Raw genomic sequence first — 27,549 nt, forward strand, 5'->3', positions numbered from 1 at the left:
GGGGCGCGATTAAGGTGCTTCGCGGCTCTTCTGCCCCCGGCCTCGATGGCTTCACTGGGGATTTCTACAAGGCCTTTGCGGATCTCCTGTCGCCACGGCTTATTGAGGTCTACCCAGAGGCGCTGGAGCGTGGGTCCCTCCCGGCGACCCTTAGTGAAGCGGTAATAGTTCTGCTCCCAAAACCAAATAAAGACCCGATGCTGTGTGGTTCGTATAGGCCCCTCTCCCTATTGAACCTCGATTACAAGATACTGGCCAAAATTGTGGCCAACAGACTGTCTCAATTTATGGAATTCATTGTATCGCCCATGCAGTCGGGCTTTGTCCCGCGTCGCCCCACGTCTCTAAATTTGCGGACATTGTTCACGGTTCTCCACAGAATCAACCCGGCCACGCCTGCCGCGGCTATCCTTCTAGACACTGAGAAGGCCTTCGACTCCCTAGAGTGGCCTTTCTTTCTTGCTGTCATGCAATGCATGGGCATGCCGGAGAACTTCCTCGCCACGACGCGGCTTTTGTATAGCCGCCCCACGGCTCGTCTGCGTATCAATGGTACGCTATCCCGCCCTTTCTCTCTCACGAGAGGCACGCGGCAGGGCTGCCCGCTTTCCCCGCTCTTATTCATTTTGGCTATGGACCCCTTAATTCGGCATTTCCAGGAGCGGCATCTGCACAGGGGTCTCCAGTTCCGGACAGGTCCCTTATTGGCTTCCGTCTACACGGACGACACGATACTGTATGTCAGAGAGCCTCAGGTCAACTTGGCTCCCCTGATACGAGAAATTCTCCGCTTTGGAGCCCACTCTGGACTGGGCATCAATTGGCACAAGTCCATAATTTTCCCGTTGACTAGCGGCACGTCCCAATGGCAGTGCGAGTTCCCGTTGGAGTGGTGCTCCGACTCGGTACGGTACTTGGGCATTCAGATACATCTGAACACTGACGAAATTATTCGCCTCAATTATGGCCGCGCGATTGCCAGGCTAGAGACGCAGGTGGAGGGATGGCTGCGACTCCCGCTCTCCATGTTGGCCAGAATTGCCATTATAAAAATGGTTGTACTTCCAAGATTTCTGTATTTTTTAAATAATATCCCTATTCCTCTTACTCGGGCATTTTTCTCCACCCTGCGGTCACATTTGATTAAGCTGGTTTGGGGCGGGAAGCGCCCCCGAATCAGCTGGAGGACTCTTACGCTCCCCCATGACAGAGGCGGCTTCGGTGTACCGGATATGTACCTGTACTACTTGATTGCTCAATGTGCGCACGCCTACGCCTGGTATTATCCTGACGCACGGATCCCGTTCCTTCGGCCGGAGGCGGATTTCGTGCTCCCGGGTCGCTTGTCGGCGGTGTTGCCCGAGGGGGTTCCCCGGAGCCCAGTGGACATACAAACGGTGTCCACCACCAGCTGGGCCTGGGGTCGCCTGGCTCGTTATTTAGCCCGGCCTCGCCTGTACTCCTCTTCGCTCCCACTTCCCAACCCTGGGCTGCTGCCGGGTACGGGAGAACTCCTGGTGCAGCGCACTTTAAATAAGTTTAACCTCACTAAGATTGGAGATTTATACCCTGGCGGGCACATATTCTCGATGATGGAGGAGGCGCGTTTCAGCGAGGCTACGTTCATGGATCAGTTTGTACTACGCCGGCTTTATTGCGCGGCGCGGTCGGAAATCGCGGGATTCCCCCTCGAGCCGGAGTCCTTTGAGCCCCTCACCCTCCTCATTGATAAAGACACGGGAGCCCACATAGTTTCTAAGCTTTATAAGTCATGCGCAGCTCTGGTTCCTTATGCGGATGCCCGGCTGCGGGCGGCTTGGGAGTCGGACTTGGGCAGGCCGATCACGGACGAACAGTGGACCGTTTGCTGCAAAGTCACTAACACGATATCACTCAATAGTCGCCATAAGCTCCTCCATTACAAATTCCTTCGCCGCTTCTACATGCCCCCTGACAGACTCCACGCCAATGACCCCTCTCGACCACACACATGCTGGAAATGCGCTGCACCACACGCCGATTTTGCACACCTGTCGTGGACGTGCCCCAGACTGCAGTTATACTGAACACAGGTGCACGAGATCCTGGGCACTATGCTGGGACTCACGTTGGTTCCCACACCCGAGGTTGCGCTGCTGGGCTACACGGTAAATTTCCCTAAGACTGTCCGAAGGCTCGCCTCTCTGGGCCTCCTGCTTGCTAAGCGAGAGATTGCTAAGCGCTGGGGGGATCAAATGGCCCCCACGGCGGATGCATGGCTCACTTCCATGGCTTTCTGCAGCACAAACAGCGAGATCTACTCTAGTCTCCTCCCCACGGTGGCACGACCTAAAGACATTTGGGGCCCGTATAAGACATACATCGCTACCCTGCCGAGCTCTTCCCCACCACACTCCAGTTCCGGAATAGTGCCTACGGGAGTGGGGTGAACTGCGCGGCGCCAGGGTTATAATTAAGGAGAAGTGAGGAACCTGGCAAGACGTTATGTCATCATGGCTGTTCTGTTTGGGATGCTGGTCTGTGCTGGCGTGGGCTGGATGGGAGGTGTGGGGTGACAGCTGCGGCAGCTGCGGAGATTGAACGATGGGCCCTTTGGCGGGCGGTTCTTCTTAAGTTTCTTTTTGAACTCTGACATTTGGGAATGTTGGGGCGATTACGGGGGGCCACTGAACTGATGCCATTATTAGATACTGTTGATGATTTGGGGGCCAGAGGTGTCATGATGTATCTTATCGACGGTTTCTTATTGAACATACAGCCAATGTCTTTGTATTGTTTTGATTTTGCAAACTTAAATAAAGCATTAAAAAAAAAAGTTTCCTTACCCAGAATCCCCTGCAAACCTCAATTATAGCTGAAAAAATCCCTTTTTCATACATTTTTGTGTGGGAAATTTGTGGCATCACCGGGCTCATACAAATTTCCCACCACCCAGCATTCCCCCAGGTCTCCCGGTAAAAATGGTGCCTCACTTGTGTGGGAGGCCCAAGTACCCGCAACAGGCAAGGGCCCAAAACATAGTGAGGCGACATCAAAATTGCCTATCTCAAAACCACCTGGTTTTGCAAGGGGGGGTCACCTGGGTTTTTGGCCCCGTGCTCGGCGGCCATCTAGGGAAACCTACCAAACCCACACATTTCTGAAAACTAGACACCCGGGGGCTTCCAGGGAGGTATGGCTTGTGTGGATCGCCCAACGTTTCCTTACCCAGAATCCCCTGCAAACCTCAATTTTAGCTGAAAAAAAAACACTTTTTTCACACATTTCTGTGTGGGAAAGTTGTGGCATCACCGGGCTCACACAAATTTCCCACCACCCAGAATTCCCCCAGGTCTCCCGGTGAAAATGGTGCCTCACTTGTGTGGGAGGCCCAAGTACCCACGACAGGCAAGGGCCCAAAACGTAGTGAGGCGATATAAAAATTACCTATCTCAAAACCACCTGGTTTTGCAAGGGGGGTCACCTGGGTTTTTGGCCCCGTGCTCGGCGGCCATCTAGGGAAACCTACCAAACCCACACATTTCTGAAAACTAGATACCCGGTGGCTTCCAGGGAGGTATGGCTTGCGTGGATCGCCCAACGTTTCCTTACCCAGAATCCCCTGCAAACCTCAATTTTAGCTGAAAAAATCACATTTTTCACACATTTTTGTGTGGGAAAGTTGTGGCATCACCGGGCTCACACAAATTTCCCACCACCCAGCATTCCCCCAGGTCTCCTGGTAAAAATGGTGCCTCACTTGTGTGGGAGGCCCAAGTACCCGTGACAGGCAAGGGCCCAAATCGTAGTGAGGCGACATCAAAATTGCCTATCTCAAACCACCTGGTTTGGCAAGGGGGGTCACCTGTGTTTTTGGCACCGTGCTCGGCGGTCATCTAGGGAAACCCACCAAACCCACACATTTCTGAAAACTAGACACCCGGGGGCTTCCAGAGAGGTATGGCTTGCTGGGATCCCCCAACGTTTCCTTACCCAGAATCCCCTGCAATCCTCAATTTTAGCTGAAAAAAATCACTTTTATCACATATTAATGATATTACTGTTCCTAGTGGAGAGACCAAGGTTGTTAGACGTGTCAGCCTTAGGGTGGTCTGCTCCAAATGTTTTGCCTTCACACCGCTTAGTTTTGCTGATCTCAATTTTTCTGGCATTAGCACTCTGCACACTTTAATTTGGTTAACTAGTGATAACATAAATGAGCTCTCGCCATACAACATGGTGGAGTGACTTTTATCCAATTGGCATATTTATTTACTTGTACACCCCTAGTAAAGTGGTACTACCCATGAACAGGACCTGTAAATTAAATGCTGCTAATGGGCCTGCAGCACTTATTGTGCCGCCAGCTTACTTAGGCCTTTAAACATGCCTCAAGTATGCCTTGCAAGCCAGTCAGTGTGCAGTTTAAACTCACACTTCAACGTGGCAAAATAAACTATTTGCCAGGCCCAAGCCTTCCTTTTTGATACATTTAAGTTACCCCTAGGGTTCGACCCGGACAGCCCTGAGGGCAGGGTGCAATGTATTTAAAAAGTAAGACATGTAGTTTTAAGCTGTACATGTGCTGATGTGAAAAACACTTACATTTGTTTTTCAGTATTGAAAGACCTATCTCTCCCACAGGATAACATTGGAGATACCTTGTTACATTTAATAATCTGTGATTTCCAAATGGGAACAGGTAGCCAGTTCATGTTTGGTGTCTTTGGAACTGTAATAAAAAATCATCTCTTATAGTGAAGCCCATATTTATAGTAGCCTGTCTCTAGGTCACATGACTGGGTGCATCTAACAGTTTGACTTTATGTATTCCTCCGCAATATACAATACAGAGATTAGGTGTGCCTGATAGGCCACTTGAATAGGCTGTGTCATGCCTCCACACAAAGGGCTGCACACTCCCCGCAGTTAGTCTGGAGCCAGGTCAGGGATGGCAGGAAACCTGTTCATGCTAAAGGGAGACCTCTAGAAGCTCCTCCCACTTCAAATGAAGATCCAAGTATAAATATTGGCCCACAGATACCTTCTCTTCACTTCACTTTTGGACCTGATAATACTATTGCCTGATTGAAAAGGACTGGACCTGCATCTGTTGAACCCAGTTCCCCAGAGTGACCCCAAGGGCTAGTTGTCTAGCATGTTGTCTCGAGTTTCTGCAACTGAAGGCTCCAACAATATTGAACCCAGCACTTGGAATCTGCCTTCTGTGAGTCCTACCCCACTAAGGTGCCGATCACAATCCGGTAAAAAATTCCCCCGTGCGACTCGTATCGGGACTTTTTACCGTACGAATCGTACAAGTGCCGTACGAACTGGCAATCACGATTCGCATGGTAAAAAGTCCATACGAACCGCACTGGGAATCATTCCCCACACGTCCTCGGGTCGGAAAATGTGTCCGACACGTCCTCGGACGATTTACCTTACAAACGTGAAAATCCAAGTCCGACCGAGGAATCACGATCCATCCCGTGCGTCCGAGCGTACAACCGTATGGAAAAAACACCGTCCGCACCGAACACCTATAGCAACCATGGAGACATGTGCCCGCATACGCGCCCAACACTCCCCCCAGCCCCCGTACGTCCGACACGTACCCCCCGTGTATGTATACCCCCACCCGTCTAGGTACACCCCAGTACGTTCGAGTCGTACCCCCACCCCAGTACGTGTCGTACCACCGTCAATGTACACCCCCCACCCCTGTACGTGTCGTACCCCCCGTGTACCCACACCCCAGTACGTTCCAGTCGTACCCCCACCCCTGGACGTGTCGTACCACCGTGAACCTACACCCCAGTACGTTCCAGTCGTACCCCCACCCCAGTACGTGTCGTACCACCGTCAATGTACACCCCCCACCCCAGTACGTGTCGTACCACCGTCAATGTACACCCCCCACCCCTGGACGTGTCGTACCCCCGTGTACCCACACCCCAGTACGTTCCAGTCGTACCCCCACCCCTGGACGTGTCGTACCACCGTGAACCTACACCCCAGTACGTTCCAGTCGTACCCCCACCCCAGTACGTGTCGTACCACCGTCAATGTACACCCCCCCACCCCAGTACGTGTCGTACCACCGTCAATGTACACCCCCCACCCCTGGACGTGTCGTACCCCCCGTGTACCTACACCCCAGTACGTTCCAGTCGTACCCCCACCCCTGGACGTGTCGTACCACCGTCAATGTACACCCCCCACCCCTGTACGTGTCGTACCCCCCGTGTACCTACACCCCAGTACGTTCCAGTCGTACCCCCACCCCTGGACGTGTCGTACCACCGTGAACCTACACCCCAGTACGTTCCAGTCGTACCCCCACCCCAGTACGTGTCGTACCACCGTCAATGTACACCCCCCCACCCCAGTACGTGTCGTACCACCGTCAATGTACACCCCCCCACCCCAGTACGTGTCGTACCACCGTCAATGTACACCCCCCACCCCTGGACGTGTCGTACCCCCCGTGTACCTACACCCCAGTACGTTCCAGTCGTACCCCCACCCCAGTACGTGTCGTACCACCGTCAATGTACACCCCCCACCCCTGGACGTGTCGTACCACCGTGAACCTACACCCCAGTACGTTCGAGTCGTACCCCCACCCCAGGACGTGTCATAGCCCCGTCTACCCACACCCCAGTACGTTCCAGTCGTACCCCCACCCCAGTACGTTCCTGGCGCACCCCCAACACAACCTCCTAAGTACGGAGCGCACCCCATGCCCCAACATCACAACCGCATGTACGAGTCTTACAAAGCCACACACAAGGACAAAATCGTACAACCAAATGGCCCATGTACACACCGTACACACGCTCAAAACGCACGTACACAACCAGGACAAAATAAAACAACACAAGAATACACCATTCGAAAGGCACACAGCCACTAAACATGGCCAACAACCACTTAAATAACACAATCACTGACCTGCAACTGCCAAAAACAAACAGAGGCCCAATACACCACCACTCCTTATAACACACCCACCCAAAATTCAAAAACTGCCACACCCACCCATGGACCAATAAAAAGGGCCCACACACACAAACCATGAGCCTTTGCAACAGACTCACTGCTGCCAGACACCACAGAACCAGACTACAAGCTACACCACACCTTACACTTGCACACCTTCACACGACCACCCTCACAAACACCCTCTCATCACATTCACACACACACACAACCATCCACACCCCCCCCCCAACATCCACACCCCCCCCCACACCCACACCATCCCCACCCACACCCCTCACCATGCCCACTACCAAGAATCCAAAGTTCAGTCACCGAGAGTTGGAGGTCCTTGTTGATCAAATCCTCAGAGTCGAGCCACAGATCTTTGGAACATTGGTCAGAAGCACCAGCCAGGCAGCCAAAACAGCCATGTGGCAGACCATCGTCGATGCTGTGAATGCTGTTGCGGACACCAGGAGGACCAAGCAGGATTGCCAGAACAGGTGGTACGATCTGCGGAGGAGGGTCAGAGCCAAGAGGCAGGAGGAACACGACCAGGCCAACGCCACCGGAGGAGGGCCCTCCCGCAGAGCCGTACAGTACCATCCCTGGGAGGAGAGGGTGATGGCCATACTGCCGGTGGAGGCAGTTGAAGGAGTAGAAGGACTCCGAGACCCGGGTGAGTACACAAACAACGCACCTCACATGGGGGGAACTGCAACCACAACCAAAATTAATAACAGGCACGCAACCACCACAAGCCATCGCATTACTCAACCACACTCCATGAGCAGGCACATGCCACTGCTGCCACCATGCCCCATGCACCCAGCTGGACAATGTCAAGTCACAGGCCACAGAAGACAACAACACATGACACGGTAACCCGGATGGCGGGAGGCTGGGCACCAAGAATCACATAGTGCGACTCCAAAGCAGACAACAATGCCCTCTGCCCATATGGCCTAGGTCACAGCCAGACAAACACTGTGTCCCAACACAGGAATGACTTGCCAGCAAATGGCGGACGCCTTGCATCAACACATGGGGGTGAAGGCACTGTTTTGCACATGCCAGCAGCCAATGAACAGCCAACAGTGTGAAAGAGTGGCAGCACACACCACCACAGCAGCAGCGCACAGACACACAGCAGACAAAATGGGTGCCTGGAGATCAGAAACAAACTCACATCAACAGGCCAAGGGCCACTCAAAGATCTGCTAACAGTGTGTGCCCAGGAAGCTGGGCCAAGGTGACAGAGGGTGACACACGGAGGGAGGGAGAGGGGGACACAGAGGGAGGGAGAGGGGGACAGAGAGGGAGGGAGAGGGGGACAGAGAGAGAGGGAGACACAGGAAGATGGACACAGGGAGGAGGCTGACACACAGAGGGAGGGAGAGGGGGACAGAGAGGGAGGGAGAGGGGGACAGAGAAGGAGGGAGACACAGGGAGAGCAAATCAGTCCTTTGGTGTGTGGGAATGTCTGCTCGTCAGCAGGTGGACTGCGTGCATGTAGACAAGGGTGGCCAGTGCCAGAACCCCCCCTCTTCATCATGGCAAAACGCAGGGCCATGTTACAACCTGTACACGAGCACAAGGACAGCCACCTGCATCATATGAGTGTGTGGATCCACTCCATGTGCACATGTACAGTGCTACAAGGAAGGCGCAAATGCATAGCTCGGCACACATGCACACTCCACTGCTGACTGCAGTCACACTTGACGCAGCAAGTAAGACTGTGCCACACATAGTTAAAGGGGCCAAATTGGTGCCCAAGGGACACACACATGCACAAGTGCACTGTGAGTGGAATGCAAGACAGATCCTAATTCCAAGAGGAAATGTGCCAACTTTGTAACGGATGAAACATGGATGTTGCATGGATCAAAATTAACATTGTCTCTCTCACACACAGGTCAACGTCGTGCTGCACCCCCCAACACTGGGGGGGAACACTCACAGGACCCGGATCTGCAGGAGACCGATCCCACCGGCAGCGACCACTCTCACCACTCTGCGGACGACCCCGACCGACCTGGCCCCTCTGGTGTCCAACCACCTGCAGCACCTGCGTCAGGTACAACCGTGCCAACCACCACCCCCACTCCTGCCACATCCCAGGAGACACCCAGGATCCCTGCCCCAACACCACAATGCAGCCAGGCTCGCCAGGAGGGACACGGTGTCCCGGGCACCCAGGAGGAGGCAGGCGACAACGCCAATGCCACCCCTCAGGGGTCCCGGAGACCCCATGTGCCCACAAGTGCAGGCCAGACGCAAGTGGGCAGGGGTGGTGGGAGTGGAGGACGGCGGAGGCGCGAGCCTGACCAGTTGGCTGGGGATCCGGTATTTTCCCATGTCCGTAACATCCTGGACTCATACCGGCAGGACACCACGGGCATGGCCCAGGTTGTGTCCGTCCTCGAGGGGATCAAGGTCCAGCAGGCCCAGCAACATGCGGAGCTAATAGCCTGTCTACAGCTACACCAACGGAGGATGGAGGACAGACAGGCTCAGCAAGTGACGGCGTCCCAGGGGATTCACGCTGAACTCCGTCGGATGGCCGACACCATGGCCGACCCTCCCTGTGCCAGAAGGCGGAGAACATCACCACCCACAGGGAGGGATCATGAGGAGGAGGAGGAAACATCCGACGGAGCATCCCAGACGTCGTCACGGCCTGCTGCTGAGGTTCCCCGCAGGAAGCCGGGTCGTCCACGGAAAGGACCGTGAGGGTGGCTGCTACATCACCATCTCCCAGGACACCTGGCCTGGCACCTGGCCCACTGGAGCAACAGCATCACAGCATCAAGAGACATTCTCTGCCACATGGCCCTGCTGGTCACTGGCTGACCAATGTTGACAAAGACTGTGGCATGGACTCTGAGGATTTCCAATGGCAAGGACACCAACTCCCCTACTGAACTTTGGATTCCCTAATCCCGGAAAGGCCCTCACTTGGCCCCCCCCCCCCCAATAATAAATCACACTATTAAGAGTAGATGCCTGCTGGTAGCATTATTACCTAACATGTGTCTTGTACAGTCTAAACATGCCTGACTCATCTGTTCACTTCAACCATCCACACCCTGGGGCCTGAGTCTGGCACAGGACACATGGGTCACAGTTTTCTAGGCAAGACAGACATGGAGCACCATACACACCCGTGATGGTCAGAACCAGCTGAGGGGGTGGCCGAACAACCGTGCTGACAGACACATTGAGTACAGCAACAGTCATGCGCAGAGGTCAGGGATCCTGGCCCGTGTCCTGGGGGGCACCCAGGTACGTGTAGACAGGTGGCAGAACCATGTCCTGCAAGCCTGAGTCCGGTGGATGCAGAGAATGGGGTCATGGACAACGTTGGATGCATGGGGATGGCACATGTCACAATACCCACACAGTCATGGACATCATGCCCATTACACAGTCTCAGCACACACACACAGCTTGCATCTTGCCACTCGACACATTGACACATAGCCACAATCAGGGAATACCATGCCAGACATGCAGGATGCACCGTGCCAACACACCAGCATTGACTGAGAAGAGGCACCTTGGAGGCATAGGGACACCTTTAATAGTCATGTGTTTGGGATTGCAGAGGCAACTTGAAGTACACATGAACACATCATGTGGAGTAACATGTGGCTCCAACACTGGCACCCCCCTTCTGCAGCACAAATGCGTGATAGCCATGGAACTGGCACACAAGTGTCGGATAACAGCTAAATACCCACAGCTGCTCACGGAGAGACTGCCATACACCATACATCCGCTGATGTGGAAGTCCCACGCCATGTCAAGACAATGTTAACCGTATGTGTCCGAGGGCAGTGTCACACACATTGATGCCTTCATCACAATCCACTATCCCATCACTGATGACTGACAACCAGGCAGCCCATCTATTCAGGTGTACCCAGCTGCATGTCGTGTCCCATGGGGATGCCACATGTCTGCAGAGGACCAAAACCCCGACCGGGGCAGTGTGCACACATCGTGAACAACTGCCACACCCAATACACCCCAGATGCATCCCTTACCCCATGGAGACTTCCAAACGTGTCCGTGCCTGTAACGCTGAGTCAGCCCACGATGCCATGTCCATGATGAATAGCAGTGCCACAACAATGCAACCAGAAGACGGCATGCGCAGGTACCTGGGGAAGAGAGACACACAAGAAGTCAGCCACAAAAAGCACAGCCACTTGCATGTGCATTTACTCGACACAGGTATGTATGACAACATGCTAGGTCACAATTATGCCTGGGGAAATACTACCATCACTGCCACCATCACTCCAGTGACACACCCACACACACCTCTGACCCACGTGCCATACATGCAGGTGGAGACACACATCACAACGCATGCCACACGGGGACCAATGCGTGCACACTCAGACCCTGGTACTCACCACTAAGCAAAGAAGTCGCGTATGAGCCGAGTCCGGATGTCCTCTTGCGGCTCCACATCCTCCACATCACTAGCCCCATTGCCAAGCCCTTCGTCCTCCACGGGTGGATGGTCCTCGTCATCTTGATCCAGGATGAGGGGCACAGCTCTTTCAACTGCCATGTTGTGCAGCATGCAGCAGACCATGAAGATCTTGCAGACCTTCGCCGGGGCATATGGGAGTGCGCCTCCGGTCTTGTGGAGGCACCTGAATCGGCTCTTCAGCATGCCAAACGTCCTCTCTATCACTCGCCTTGTCCGGCCATGGGCGGTGTTGTAGCGGAGCTGGGCCGGCGTGATGGGGTTGCGGAGAGGTGTCAGCAGCCAAGGCATGTTGGGATAGCCAGCGTCCCCTAAATGGAAAGCACATGGATATCGTTAGAACTGGCGAAGCGGTAGTGCTGCTCGGCCAAACAGAATACAGGACAGACAGACTGTACCCACCAACAACACATGCCCGTTCGTTGCGCAGCTGCATCATCATATCAGGCATCCCGCTACGCCTCATGATGTAGGCATCGTGTGCTGATCCTGGAAAACGAGCACAGACATGTGAAATCACCATGTTGGACAGACACACCACAAGGGCATTGATGGAGTGGTAGTGCTTCCGATTGCGGTACGCCACCTCCCGTGCGTGTGGTGGTACCAAACCTACATGTGTCCCATCTATGGACCCAATGACATGGGGCATCCCTCCCAGGGCATAGAAACCACGCTTGACCTCAGTCATCTGTTCAGGGGTTGGGAACTTGATGAAGTCATCCAGGTGAATCAACATGGCCTCCAAGAAATCATGCAGCACACCGCTGAACATGCTCTGGGACATGCCACCAACATGAGCTATGGTATATTGGAAGGTACCCGTGGCAAGGAAATGTAGGGCAGCCATTTACCTTCAGCTGGGGTGTCAGTGCCGTAGGATACCTGTGCTGCGGTTGCAGGTGTGGTGCCAGTCTCGCCGTCAGCTCCAGAATCAACGGTTGGGTGAAGCGGTAGAGCCGGATCGTGTCATTCTCCTGCATGGTGGCCAAGTCTGGAATTCTTCGGGCAACAGGAGGCGCTCTGCAGTAATTTGGAAGTGACAAGGAAGAGTGAGTGCACTACGAGAACAACTCATGTCTACTGAGCACATGTAAATCTGGCAATACACACATGCCACATAGGGAGTCAGGCATGTGCTACATGCCCAGGACACGTATGGATGCAAGGTGACACTCCTTCCAAGACCCAGCTACACACGGTGATTGAGAACCTCCCCATGCCACGCCATGAAAATAGCTGTGTCCCAGTGCAAGTGCACTGCCCGACGCAAGACAGGAGTGACATACACCCACACATCAGCAGAAGTGTGATGCTGATTGCAGAGACTGGCAGCGGAACACTTGAGCCACAGGTCACATGACATTACACTAGTCCAGCCCACACACCTTGCCATGAAGGTGCACATGTCATGACTCCCCACACATTCCTTGTGAGTTTGCTGACATGGCCTTGTCACGCTACTCCGTGTCCCTTGCATACATGTGCACCTCACATCCGGTAACACATGTGGCATGGTGTTGGGAACAGTGTGCAATGACAATCTACACACAGCCACATGTTGGTTGCTGCAACGGCTGCAGCTTTTGAGGGTGCTACAACATCAACCCGATGTAAATCCCGGACACATATATGGCATAGTCACATTGTGCACTGTGGGTAGTGATGAGTCATGTGTCATGACCCCTGTACCGGGCATCATGGGACACTTCCGTGTGTTGGTGTCCGTGCCATGCCAGTGACGCTCACCCCAAGTGCGCAGTCCCACATGCACACATGTCAAAGGAGTCAAGGGCATGCCTGGCACACATTGCACCCTCACACAGTACACATGTACACATCTCATCATACATCTGGTGCCTTCTCCACTCAGGAGGCATGTTCCACATCACAGCCTGTGACACCTGTGCCCCACACATGTGGTAATGCACAGACGATGCCTTGGTGTCCATTCCTGGACAAGTATGTCCATCCATGGACAAGTATGTCCGCCCTATTCCGACATGTGTGTCGCCTATCACCACAGTGAAGTGTAAAATCCGCCGTACTGCTGCTGAGAGGGCCTGTGCATGTTCCCAAATCACTGTGGGAGTGCTGCCGTATGTGTACCCATCGTGATGGCGAGCGTAGATGCGAGTGTACGGTCCGTACCACTACGAGTACGCATACGCGTGCAGACCCATAGTGATAGAGAGCGTAGATGCGAGTGTACGGCCCTATCACTATGGGTCTGCACGCGTATGCGTACCCGTAGTGGTACGGACCGTACACTCGCATCTACGCTCACTATCACTATGGGTCTGCACGCGTATGCGTAACCGTAGTGGTACGGACCGTACACTCGCATCTACGCTCACTATCACTATGGCTCTGCACGCGTATGCGTACCCGTAGTGGTACGGACCGTACACTCGCATCTACGCTCACTATCACTATGGGTCTGCACGCGTATGCGTACCCGTAGTGGTACGGACCGTACACTCGCATCTACGCTCACTATCACTATGGGTCTGCACGCGTATGCGTACCCGTAGTGATAGTGAGCGTAGATGCGAGTGTTCGGTCCGTACCACTACGGGTACGCATACGCGTGCAGAGCCATGGTGATAGTGAGCGTAGATGCGAGTGTTCGGTCCGTACCACTACGGGTATGCATACGCGTGCAGAGCCATAGTGATAGTGAGCGTAGATGCGAGTGTACGGTCCGTACCACTACGGGTACGCATACGCGTGCAGAGCCATAGTGATAGTGAGCGTAGATGCGAGTGTACGGTCCGTACCACTACGGGTACGCATACGCGTGCAGACCCATAGTGATAGTGAGCGTAGATGCGAGTGTACGGTCCGTACCACTACGGGTACGCATACGCGTGCAGACCCATAGTGATAGGGCCGTACACTCGCATCTACGCTCTCTATCACTATGGGTCTGCACGCGTATGCGTACTCGTAGTGGTACGGACCGTACACTCGCATCTACGCTCTCCATCACTATGGGTCTGCACGCGTATGCGTACTCGTAGTGATAGTGAGCGTAGATGTGAGTGTACGGTCCGTACCACTACGGGTACGCATACGCGTGCAGACCCATAGTGATAGAGAGCGTAGATGTGAGTGTACGGTCCGTACCACTACGGGTACGCATACGCGTGCAGACCCATAGTGATAGTGAGCGTAGATGTGAGTGTATGGTCCGTACCACTACGGGTACGCATACGCGTGCAGACCCATAGTGATAGTGAGCGTAGATGCGAGTGTACGGTCCGTACCACTACGGGTACGCATACGCGTGCAGACCCATAGTGATAGTGAGCGTAGATGTGAGTGTACGGTCCGTACCACTACGGGTACGCATACGCGCGCAGACCCATAGTGATAGTGAGCGTAGATGCGAGTGTACGGTCCGTACCACTACGGGTACGCATACGCGTGCAGACCCATAGTGATGGTGAGCGTAGATGCGAGTGTTCGGTCCGTACCACTATGGGTACGCATACGCGTGCAGACCCATAGTGATGGTGAGCGTAGATGCGAGTGTTCGGTCCGTACCACTACGGGTACGCATACGCGTGCAGACCCATAGTGATGGTGAGCGTAGATGCGAGTGTTCGGTCTGTACCACTACGGGTACGCATACGCGTGCAGACCCATAGTGATAGGGCCGTACACTCGCATCTACGCTCTCTATCACTATGGGTCTGCACGCGTATGCGTACCCGTAGTGGTACGGACCGTACACTCGCATCTACGCTCACTATCACTATGGGTCTGCACGCGTATGCGTACCCGTAGTGGTACGGACCGTACACTCACATCTACGCTCACTATCACTACGAGTACGCATACGCGTGCAGACCAAAAGTGATGGAGAGCGTAGGCATGCATGTATGGGCCGTTGCCATGCATTTGGGGTGCCCTAGGGCCCCCACACGCACCGTACCTGTGTGTGATGCTCCAAATTACATAGGGGACAAGTATTAAGGCCTACATGCATGCTGGTTGTCATGGAGACCAAGTTCAAAATTCGAAATTGTTCTGGAAGGTGCACAGCAGAAGTCAGTTGGGATTTGTCTACTTTGTTGCAATGTGTTTGTGGGGCTGACATCATGCAGGAGAATGAAACCGATAGAGAACCCACAGACTGCTAGGTTTGAAGGGATTGGTGGAAACATAGGATGCAAATGTGAGTGACCAATCTCTCTGTACTCCTGTGCATGAGACTGGGCAGAAGGGCACATATAAGGCAGCCAGGTCCCATGAGGGAGCACTTGCCTGCACATCTTTGCATTCGTCGACCCAGCTGCTGCTACTGATTCCCTGGAACCATGTCAAGGGCTGTGGAGAGGACACAGCCATTCACCCTGGAGGAGAACATGGCTCTGCTGGATGTGATCCTCCCACAGTACTCCATGCTGTATGGGCGACCAGGTTATCAGGTGAGTGCATAGGCCACTGCCACAGACTGTCCCTATGTGGTGACTGTGACTTCTGCCATTGCGTCCAGGTGTAACACACATGCCATGTACTGTCGGGGGGGTCCCAGGGGGGGGGGTGCCTGATGTCTCCCAGCAGTGCCCTGAGACAGGAGGGGTGGGTGCAGAGTCCTCCCAGCAGTGCCCTGAGACAGGAGGGGTGTGTGCAGAGTCCTCCCAGAATTGCCCTGAGACAGGAGGGGTGGGTGTGGAGTCCTCACAGCAGTGCCCTGAGCCAGGAGGGGTGGGTGTGGAGTCCTCACAGCAGTGCCCTGAGACAGGTGGGGTGGGTGCCCATCACTCCCAGCAGTGCCCTGAGACAGGAGGGGTGGGTGCAGAGTCCTCCCAGCAGTGCCCTGAGACAGGAGGGGTGTGTGCAGAGTCCTCCCAGCATTGCCCTGAGACAGGAGGGGTGGGTGTGGAGTCCTCACAGCAGTGCCCTGAGCCAGGAGGGGTGGGTGTGATGCACAGTGTGAGCCTAGATCATTGATTGTGACATTGCCATCATTCCACCTGTGTACCCACTGTGGCACGTAGTGCTTTTCCCCTCACCAGGGGATGATGTCCCTATGACAAAGGTGCAATGCGTTGGCTGCATGACATGCCTTGTTGTTACCAGCTAATTTGTACCCATATGTCTCTCTGTGACATGTGGCTGGTGTATTGATGTGGTGTCACTTGTTCCTCCTCACAGGTAGGCGCCACTGCCAAGGAGCAGATCTGGCTGACCGCCGTCAGTGCCGTGAGGGGTGTGGATGGTCGGAGGCGGCGCCTGGCCCAGGTGAGGAAACGCTGGCAGGATATCCAGTGCTGGACGCGGAGGATTGCACGGCTCCTGCTGGGGGACTCACCTGAGAGCCACAAGAACCGCGGCCGCCGCCGTCTGAGCCACCTCCACAGGCGTGTGCTGCCGGTGGTCTTTCCAGACCTTGAGAGGCGCTTACAGGCGATGCAGCAGCCGGAAGGGGGTAGGTACATGTGTGTTTGTTGTGTGTCACCGGCATTTGTAAGGGCACAGTAGCATGAATCCACTGGCAGGGTTTAAAGGTGCTGTGCAGATCCTGTTTGCCCCAGTATAGCGCTGTGCCCCTGCCACCCTTCCCCTCCTTGCAATGTGTTCCCTGGTCTGTGTGTAGTCACTCCTTCACAGGGTAATGTAGGCTGGCGCTTTGTCCACGGGAACAATGTCTGTAGCATCATGTGTGGGGGTGGTGTGTAACAGGTTGTGGGACCTTGCCTGTCAAGTTCACTGCATGTGGGTTCCATGTCAGTTGGCACTGATGCTGACTCCAGACATGGGAGTTGGTCTCTCATGTGTCATGCCTTACAGCGCGCATGTCCTATGTAGTGGCCTGTGACATGATGTGCATGACTGTGCGATACACATAGTGCAGGGATGGTGATGTGTGTTGCTGTCATTACCATTCAGTAGCATGTAGTTGCGTGCCCACTACTGTCCCCTGGGGCACCTTTTCCTCAGTGGTGTATGTGTCATCATGAACGTGGCCACTGTCAGTGTCTACAGCGTAAGTTGTGCTCTGTGCCATTGTCCCCTGTCACCATGTATATAGACGTGCTAATTTGTACAGGTGTCCACTGTGCAGCCTGACCTGATTGTCCTTCTTCATACTCACAGTTGCCAGTGCCTGTGTGTCTTGTTATACTCATCTGAGGATGGGCACTGGTACCTCATTATTTGTACAGGCGCACCTTGGCTGTTTGGCGTCCAATCTTGCTTTTTGCCTGCCCCTGTGTGTATCACCCAGACCATGAGATGTTGGTGCCACCTGTGTCTCCACAATTTGCCTCGTGTAGGGTCTTGTTGGGGCGGGCAATGCCTATGTGTTAAATCCTGATTACCACTTGCTGGGTCTGGGCAGTGCGTGATGTGCCTGGACACACACGCAATGTGCAGTGACCGAGTCATGTTGTGCATGTTTTCAGCATTACCTATGCAGCATGTGTCTCAAGTTCATGGATATGGTCCCTGGTCATCGGTATTTTCGCCAACGCTGTGTGGTGCAGATGCAGTGCTGGATTGTCCCCAGGACCTGGGTGCTATGTCAGACTCCTGTTCCTGTGTTTAGCTATTGTCTCATGCTCTCCATGGTATTTCAGTGGCATGGTGGCTCAACCAACTGTGTGTTTCATGCCCTACATCGGTACCCTGTTCAGTAGATGTTAGGGATCTTCCTTTTCAGGCCATGCAATGTTACCTATGTAGATTGGACTCATGTGACAGATGTGTACAGGTGTCTGAATAATTTCTGTCTCTCCACCCTGCCCACAGCATCGTCGGGGGACACAGAGGGAGACATGGACACAGACCAGGCGGAGGGACCGAGCACCAGTGCCAGCCGTGACATCGGGTCTGGCACATCGAGTGGGACAGAGGCGGAGGAGAGTGTGGCCGAGGACCTGTCGACTGGCACATCAGACTACGAAGCTGACAGGTCCGGGGACGATGTCGCCGAGTGGGCGGAGGCTGCACCAGCAGCTGACAGCGGAACAACACCTCGCACCGCCCCCTCAGTTTCCACCAGCCGCCTCCCACTTGCTCGTGTCCCTTCCCAGCGTGCCCGGTCACAGCATGTCTCCTTCCTGCCAGGCACCGCGCCCCCTGCCCCTGTCTCCACTGCTGCCGCCAATGCAGAGTCTGTGGACATCCAGCGGCAACTGCAGGTTGGTCAGGCTGCGATCCTTAATGTCCTCCATGCCCACGGCAAAACCCTCACCAACATCGAGGCTTTCTTGGAGGGCATTCATTCATCGCAGGCTGACCAACGCAACTTGCTGAGGTCCATCGACTCCACACTGACTGCAGCAGTGGGTCTCCTGCAGCGCGACCTCCCCCCACCTACCCCTGCCCCATCCACACTTCCCACTCCCATGCCTGTCACACGTACACCCAGACGTCGGCATGCACCCACATCAACGGACACGGGCACCACACCAGCAGGGAAGGTCCACCGCACTCCTCCTGACACGCACACACAGGGTGAGGTAGGCACACCCACTGGGTCGGGGGGCAAACGTGTGACACGCAGCCATAGTGGGAGTCCGCATTCCACCCAGTCCACTCCCTCCAAATCCCCTCCCCTCAGCTCTCCTGGCCACATCTCCCCCAAGGACTCCTTCATGGCCGCTCTGTCCCTGAGCCCCACAGTTACACCACCACGCAAGCGGTCACGGAGGTCCCCGGTCAGGGTGGTTGAGTCTCCCCCCTGTCTCCACCCTCCCCCGGTGGCGCTGCGACCCATCCCTCTGACCCCCCCCCCTCCTTGGGGCCTGAGGTCCCTTCGGGTGCAGGGGACTCCCTGGAGGACCTTGCAAAGGTGTGTAGTGCCATCCTGGCCTCCGCCTTTGGCACTGACCCACCCCCTGTGGTGGACTCCTCCATCCCTGCACCCACAACGCCGCCCCTTTGCCCTGATGTCCCTGCGGTGCCTGTTGCTCCCCCCCCCCCGATGCCCTCACCAGTGTGGAAGACGATGCCATTTGACTGTGCAGGCAAGGTAGGGGACACGCATCCCACTGTGTCCCCCATCCAGCTGAGAATCATTGACTGCCCTATGGGCTTTGTGAAGATTGAACTGCCTGCGATCCACGGACATTGTGCTCCTGCTGAATAAAGCTTAATTTTGTTTTCATTATCACACTACTGCTATGCTGGTATTGGTGTTGGTGGGGCTGCTACATGGTTTTGGGTGGTGTGTAAGGGTTTGGGTGTGTGGGATATGTAGTAGTGTACTGCTCATTGGTGGGACCCTGTGATCTGTGTGCCATCACAAGGTGTTGGCTAACTTTCTTTGTTCATGTAGGCAGTTACTGCATGGTGCACTTGTCCAAGGGTGTATTCCTTCCTCTGTGTACCCAGCTTTCTTCCCTGCAGGGTGTTCCCAATGTTTAGCGCAGAGCTGTGTCTACATGAGCTGTGTGTGTGACGGAGCCCTTCTACTTTGGCCATGCATGCAGGGCCATGTCTCCACCTGCGACAATCGTGGCATCCTTGGTGATCACTGTACTTGTGTGTGGAGTCTGTTGACATGAGTTCATGGGGACATGTTCCCTTGTAGCCAGTATGCATGTGGATAATTCTGGCCTCACACACATGTGTTACACCCCTCCAGTCTCAGGGCACTGCTGGGAGGACTCCACACCCACCCCTCCTGTGTCTGGGCACTGCTGGGAGGACTCTGCACCCACCCCTCCTGTGTCTGGGCACTGCTGGGAGGACTCTGCACCCACCCCTCCTGTGTCAGGGCACTGCTGGGAGGACTCCACACCCACCCCTCCTGTCTCAGGGCACTGCTGGGAGGACTCCACACCCACCCCTCCTGTGTCTGGGCACTGCTGGGAGGACTCTGCACCCACCCCTCCTGTGTCTGGGCACTGCTGGGAGGACTCTGCACCCACCCCTCCTGTGTCAGGGCACTGCTGGGAGGACTCCACACCCACCCCTCCTGTCTCAGGGCACTGCTGGGAGGACTCCGCACACACCCCTCCTGTGTCTGGGCACTGCTGGGAGGACTCTGCACCCACCCCTCCTGTGTCTGGGCACTGCTGGGAGGACTCTGCACCCACCCCTCCTGTGTCAGGGCACTGCTGGGAGGACTCCACACCCACCCCTCCTGTCTCAGGGCACTGCTGGGAGGACTCCACACCCACCCCTCCTGTGTCTGGGCACTGCTGGGAGGACTCTGCACCCACCCCTCCTGTGTCTGGGCACTGCTGGGAGGACTCTGCACCCACCCCTCCTGTGTCTGGGCACTGCTGGGAGGACTCTGCACCCACCCCTCCTGTGTCTGGGCACTGCTGGGAGGACTCTGCACCCACCCCTCCTGTGTCAGGGCACTGCTGGGAGGACTCCACACCCACCCCTCCTGTCTCAGGGCACTGCTGGGAGGACTCTGCACACACCCCTCCTGTCTCTGGGCACTGCTGGGAGTGATAGGCACCCACCCCTCCTGTCTCAGGGCACTGCTGGGAGGACTCTGCACCCACCCCTCCTGTCTTAGGGCACTGCTGGGAGGACTCCACACCCACCACTCCTGTCTCAGGGCACTGCTGGGTGGACTCTGCACACACACCTCCGATTTCTGGATGTGTGCGCTTGGCACATACACGGTGGGGGTACGCACAATGCATTCAAGGTGAGGGTACGAGTCTACTGACACTGGTGTGGTGGGGGTACGCTCCGTACGTCCGCGGGTGTGGGTACGGGTCGTACTTACACTGTTGGGCAGGGGGGTACGCTCCTTGCATTCGCGGGTGGGGGTACGGGTCGTACTTACACTGTTGGGCTGGGGGTACGCTCCGTACGTCCACGGGTGGGGGTACGGGTCGTTCTTACACTGTTGGCATGGGGGGTACGCTCCTTGCATTCGCGGGTGGGAGTACGGGTCGTACTTACACTGTTGGGCAGGGGGGTACGCTCCTTGCATTCGCGGGTGGGGGTACGGGTCGTACTTACACTGTTGGGCAGGGGGGTACGCTCCTTGCATTCGCGGGTGGGGGTACGGGTCGTACTTACACTGTTGGGCTGGGGGGTACGCTCCTTGCATTCGTGGGTGGGGGTTCGAGTCGTACTTACACTGTCTGCATGGGGGGTACGCTCCGTACGTCCGCGGGTGGGGGTACGGGTCGTTCTTACACTGTTGGCATGGGGGGTACGCTCCATGCATACGCGTGTGGGGGTACGGGTCGTACTTACACTGTTGGGCTGGGGGGTACGCTCCTTGCATTCGTGGGTGGGGGTTCGAGTCGTACTTACACTGTTGGCATGGGGGGTACGCTCCGTACGTCCGCGGGTGGGGGTACGGGTCGTTCTTACACTGTTGGCATGGGGGGTACGCTCCTTGCATTCGCGGGTGGGGGTACGGGTCGTACTTACACTGTTGGGCTGGGGGGTACGCTCCTTGCATTAGTGGGTGGGGGTTCGAGTCGTACTTACACTGTTGGCATGGGGGGTACGCTCCGTACGTCCGCGGGTGGGGGTACGGGTCGTTCTTACACTGTTGGCATGGGGGGTACGCTCCTTGCATTCGCGGGTGGGGGTACGGGTCGTACTTACACTGTTGGGCTGGGGGGTACGCTCCTTGCATTCGTGGGTGGGGGTTCGAGTCGTACTTACACTGTTGGCATGGGGGGTACGCTCCATGCATACGCGGGTGGGGGTACGGGTCGTACTTACACTGTTGGGCTGGGGGGTACGCTCCTTGCATTCATGGGTGGGGGTTCGAGTCGTACTTACACTGTTGGCATGGGGGGTACGCTCCGTACGTCCGCGGGTGGGGGTACGGGTCGTTCTTACACTGTTGGCATGGGGGGTACGCTCCTTGCATACGCGGGTGGGGGTACGGGTCGTACTTGCACTGTTGGGGTGGGGGGTACGCTCCTTGCATACGGGGTGGGGGTAGGGTCCGTACATATCCGTCCCCACGCTATGTGATGTTTGTGCGGCCCGTACCCAGGCCTTTGCCACGTGGGTGCGATCCGTCCCGCCATTGTTGGGGTGACGTGTGTGGGCGTGGTCCGACTCGTACCCACGCTCTTCAGGCGTGGGTATGGGACGTACCTGTCTGGTTGTGTTGCCGGTTCGCGTGGTGACGGACTTCCGTTGTGGCGGTCGCTGGCTTATCAGGACACGCCCCCACCCCCTCGTGGTGACCAGGGCATGGGAGTCAGGTATGTCCAGGCCATGTGTAGTGTGTCACTCATGTGGTTGTTTTGTGGCCTGCCCTGGTCGTGCCACCCCCACCCCACCCCACTTTCCCCCCTCCCTTAGTTATTCTGACCTTCTGCGGCGTCTGCGTCGTAACCTGTAGAGGAGGTGGACTGCTATGAGGGCAGGGATGACTCGTAGGTTCGGGTCCATGTCTGTCCGTCACGTACTGGTCCTCCTTGTTCGCGGCGTCGTCTGTCCGTCGCGTACTGGTGGTCCTTGTTCGCGTCGTCCTGATTTCCCGGCAGTTTTTGGCTGCCGCAAAATATTGACCGTGCGGGGTGACGTCGGTGCGAATCGTGATTCCTGGGTCGTGAATGGCTGGCTGCGTGCGTCCCGACGTCAGGTCGGCGCTTTCCCGGATCGCATTGGTAGGTGTTTTTTGTTCGGTCGGGCTTTTTTACGATTCGTACGGTAATGGTGTACCCGTGCGAATCGTAATTCCTTGTTTGTAAAATTTGACGACCGGGTACGCGTCGGGCGGAGATTATGCTCCGTCCGACGGTTCGTACCCGGTTTTTGCCGGATCGTGATCGGCACCTAAGTGATGCCACCCCAGTCCTGGACCCTTGGAAATGGGTGTGAAGGGTCTCTGCCAACCCATCTGTGGATCCAGCAGAACTGATGCATCTCCTCTGTTGCATGGCACAATCCCAAGTAAAATTGACGCATCACATCTGCTGCGAGGATTCTGTCAGTGCAAGGACTCTGCATTGACATCGCAGCCTTTCAATCGCTGCTGTGCGTAGCTTCGCCAATGCAGGACCCTGCATCTCAAATCTCTTGTCGATGGCAGCCTTGACAGTGGCGCAGCTTCTCGCAATGTTGCCCCTAGGAACTAATGCATCACCTTGACTGGGCTACACATTATCAACACTGGACTTTGCAATGCAAGCCCGCATCAATGGGTTCCTCAAGCTACAATGCAGGACCTCGCATTGCAGATTCACAGTTCCTTGGAATCAACACATTGCCTTGGCCGCTCGATGCATCCTCGAAGTGGGAGCACGAAAGGTTCCACAACCAGGATTTAAGGTACTCTTGTTCAGTAGGCCTAACTGGGTCCTTGTAGCAGGCCCACGCTCTATCACAGTTGGCCTGAACTTGTGACTTTGTCCCACATTGGCGTGGCCAGATGTCCACAGTTGGATATTTGTGCTTTCTGGCTCAGCTTTTGCTGAAATATTTTGAAATTGTAGATCTTTGTTTCTACTGATTGGATTTTTGTCATTTTGGTCTTGGTTTAGTTTTTACAGAGTGGTCGTTTTTTCTTATTCTGGTATGTGATCCTTTAGTAGTTTGTTGTCACCGTGTTGCTGTTTGAAGTACTGACTGCTCTGTGCCAAGTTACCAGGAGGTTGAGCCCTGTTTAATTTGGGGTTTGGTTATGACTTCATCCTGACAAGTATTGTGGTTCCTGCTTGAGAGTCTCACCTGACTCAACAAGCAACCCAATGTCTTACAAAGTCCATCCTGGTTTTCTTGTTAATGTGTTCTTTGAGCGTGAGATTTATGTCTAGGTTAAATTTGAGGGCCTTAGCAGTGTGGGAAAGCTCCAGTTTAAATTTGTCCAGGTTCATTTCATTAGGACAGGTTTTGAATAGTTCTTATTAGTTGTTCTTGGTGAATAGCAGTAATTCTGTTTTGATGGAGTTAAGCTTCAGGTAGGATGTTCATGCCTGGATAAGGTACAGGCAGTGTTGGAGTCAATGAATCTCTAGAGTATAGGAGACTGTCAAATATAATAATTCATCATCAACATATTTGTGAATTTGTATGTTATCAGTGCAGTAGAGTCCCAAGAAGCTTCAGTGTAAAGACTGCAAATAATGGGTCAGAGGATGGAATTATGGGAGTCTCCACAGGTTATAGGAATCTTCTGGGACATGGAGATGCCAATTTGAAGGACCTTGTATCAATTGTACAGGTAGGAGGCTAATCAGTGGAAGATGTTAGTGAATCCCATTGCGACTTCATAAAGTGGAAGAGGCTGGGAGGGTCTACAGTGTTAATGACAGCTGAGAGGCCCAGCAATACAAGGAGGCAGGGGTCACTTTAACTGTATTCAGAAGGGCATCATCTATGATTTACCATGTGGATAACTCCCTGATGCTGCATGATATGAAGGTAGATTGGTATTCATGCAGGCAGTGGTTGGCATCGACAACAACTTCAAGTTGCATGTAGACTTTTTGATGATTTTGCCACTGCAACTTTTTTAGAGCTCGGCAGATGGGTTACTCCATCACAAATGTGACTAATATTCTGTGCTCTGTATTACAAGCCTATTACATCCTATGACATTTGTAATATGGCAGACAGCAGTATTTTATAATGAAATCTAACAATTGCAAAACCGAAAATGCCAAAAGAGTATGACATGGTGCACAATAGTTCCATTGATTGTGTTAAAAAGGCAATGGGAGAACTGAAATGAAGAAAGTCTCCAGGACCAAACAAGATTACTCTGGAGTGCTTCTCGGAACAAAATGACTGTTGGCTGTCAATTCTAGCAGCAACATAAAAAAAATTCACATGTAATCAAGGGGGGAGATTTACAATAACTAGCGCATCCCTGCATATTAGCAGGGATGCGCCAGTTATTTTGCGTGACTCAAAAAACCCCTTGCGCCACCATGGATGCGCCGCATTTACAATGCGGCGCACCATGGCGCACAGATAGACAGATGCGTGACGCATCTGTCGCCGTAAAGGTGACGCAGTGCTGGAGTTGTGTCGCAAGCGCGACGCAACTCCAGCACTGCTCAGGGATGCCCTATACCTGATATGCTGCGTCACTCCTTATGCCTGCTTCAAGCAGGCGTAAGGATTTGACGCAGCCGGGACGTAAAAGTGACTCAGTGAAATCTTGTAGATTTCACTGCGCAACTTTTACAGGGCTTCCTTGCGACGGAACGCCCACCCTGCATACATTAACCTGATGCAGGTATAATGTAGCCCAGGGCTTTACAACGTGACGCAGCTCACTAGATGCGTCACGTTGTAAATATGTTGCATAGTGGCGCAATGGTGGCATAAAACTGTTGCAAGGGGCTTGTAAATCTGCCCCAAAGTTTTTTAGAAACATAGCTCATTTTAATAGACTGATAGAGGAGGAAATCAAGATTGAGAAAAAATCATTCCCGGCCTCATCAAACATTTTATGAAGGAGATGAAGTAGCAAAGAACTCACAGGGTGGTCTTCAAATGCTCTGTTCATGGTGGACAAGAAATTCATAGCCCATCAATTACTAGATTAGTATAATATGCATAAAAACTGACAAACATTTGACACTGTTTAAAGGAGTCACATTTGGAATAATTGAAAGCCACAACCCAGAACCTCATTTTAACTGTCACAAATATGATCATGCATAGACGAAAAAACAGAGAAATGATTTGGACCCAGTGACTACGAAGATGGCAAATTGACATGAACAATGTGTGAAGGCAGATGACTGTTAGAGCAAAGAGTATTGAATATTTATACAATGATTTGTACAGAAGCCTAGAGATGTGGCCTTACAGTCAGAGTTGCCAACTTTAGAATTGGGGAATGAGGTTAGGAGTTCCAGTCAATGTGTTGGCTCAACATATTGGGATTCTAGGCAAAAGATGAAATCTCACTGTGTCTAAAAAGTAAAAAATAAATGAACCAGGCCTTGTGGTATGTAATCCGGTGCTCATTTTAAGCTCTCAAATGCCTGTGGGCCTAGTTTATGCTATTGAAAAAATTTGCAAAAAAATGCCACAAACATGGTTCCAACAACTGGCTGGTAAATAAGGGTTTATCATTGAGACAGGTTTCTTATAGGGTTTCTCACGCATAATACCTATATGTAAGGATATGTAAGGGGAGAGTTGGCTTAACGGCTAGGGCGGTCGACTTCGAATCTGGGGAACTGGGTTTGAGTCTCGGCTATGTTGCTGAACATCCTGTGATTCTGGGCAAATCACTTAATCTCCCTGTGCCTAACATAAAAAAACAAAATGAATGTGTCCTCATGTAATGCAACTGGTGCTATGTAAAGCGCTCTGATACCCGATTCAGGTCAAGTTTGCGCTATATAAAACTCTGTAAAATAAAAAAAGTATAGAATCCTTGAATTTACTGTACTATGTTGTAATATCTCATATGTACAGCACCACTGAATTATGAATTACTGCAGGTCACATTGCAGTCCAGTTGTTGTTGTTCACAATGTGAATAGACACAAGGACCAAACATAGGCAAATCAATATTGACCAGCTGTAAATGGGGCATTGCACCCTGAACAACGCTGCAAAGCCTGTCTGCATTTGAACATAAACAACCATAGACATATTTCAGTCTTGTCTGTCATTATCAGTAATGTCCAGTTGGAATCTCATGGGCTGCTAATTCCCCTGAGTCACATTTCAGTCACTCTATTCTTGTTGACACTACCACTACAGACTGACACCAATCATATGCAAATCATTCTTTACTGCCCTCGCCCTCCACCCCCTGGAAAATAGGCAGTGCAACATGAGCTTTTAGGTCATGTTCCATTTGTACACCAACACAAACGATGTTGACATGTTGGTCCTCATCAGTGAAGTATGGCACACTAAGCTACTGGGAGACACAACACTAATTTGCATTTGGTACGACCTTATCTGTAATGGGAAAGCCAAGCTAAAAACTAAGAAGAAAAGAAATAAATACACCCAATTGCAGTTAGTGTGGCTCACTTTGAAAGAAAATCTAGAATATAAAGGTGAGATAGGAATAGAAAACATCAAAGGAAAAGTTTTAAATATGGATTGAATAAAACAAATCAGAAATATTCATCACTCCCAGGAAGAAAATGTAGATGTGAAGACGTTGGAACTACGAAAGACAAAAACATAGGCCTTAT

This window comes from Triturus cristatus, chromosome 5_1, assembly GCF_964204655.1.
Source record: "Triturus cristatus chromosome 5_1, aTriCri1.1, whole genome shotgun sequence".
NCBI lineage: Eukaryota > Metazoa > Chordata > Amphibia > Caudata > Salamandridae > Triturus > Triturus cristatus.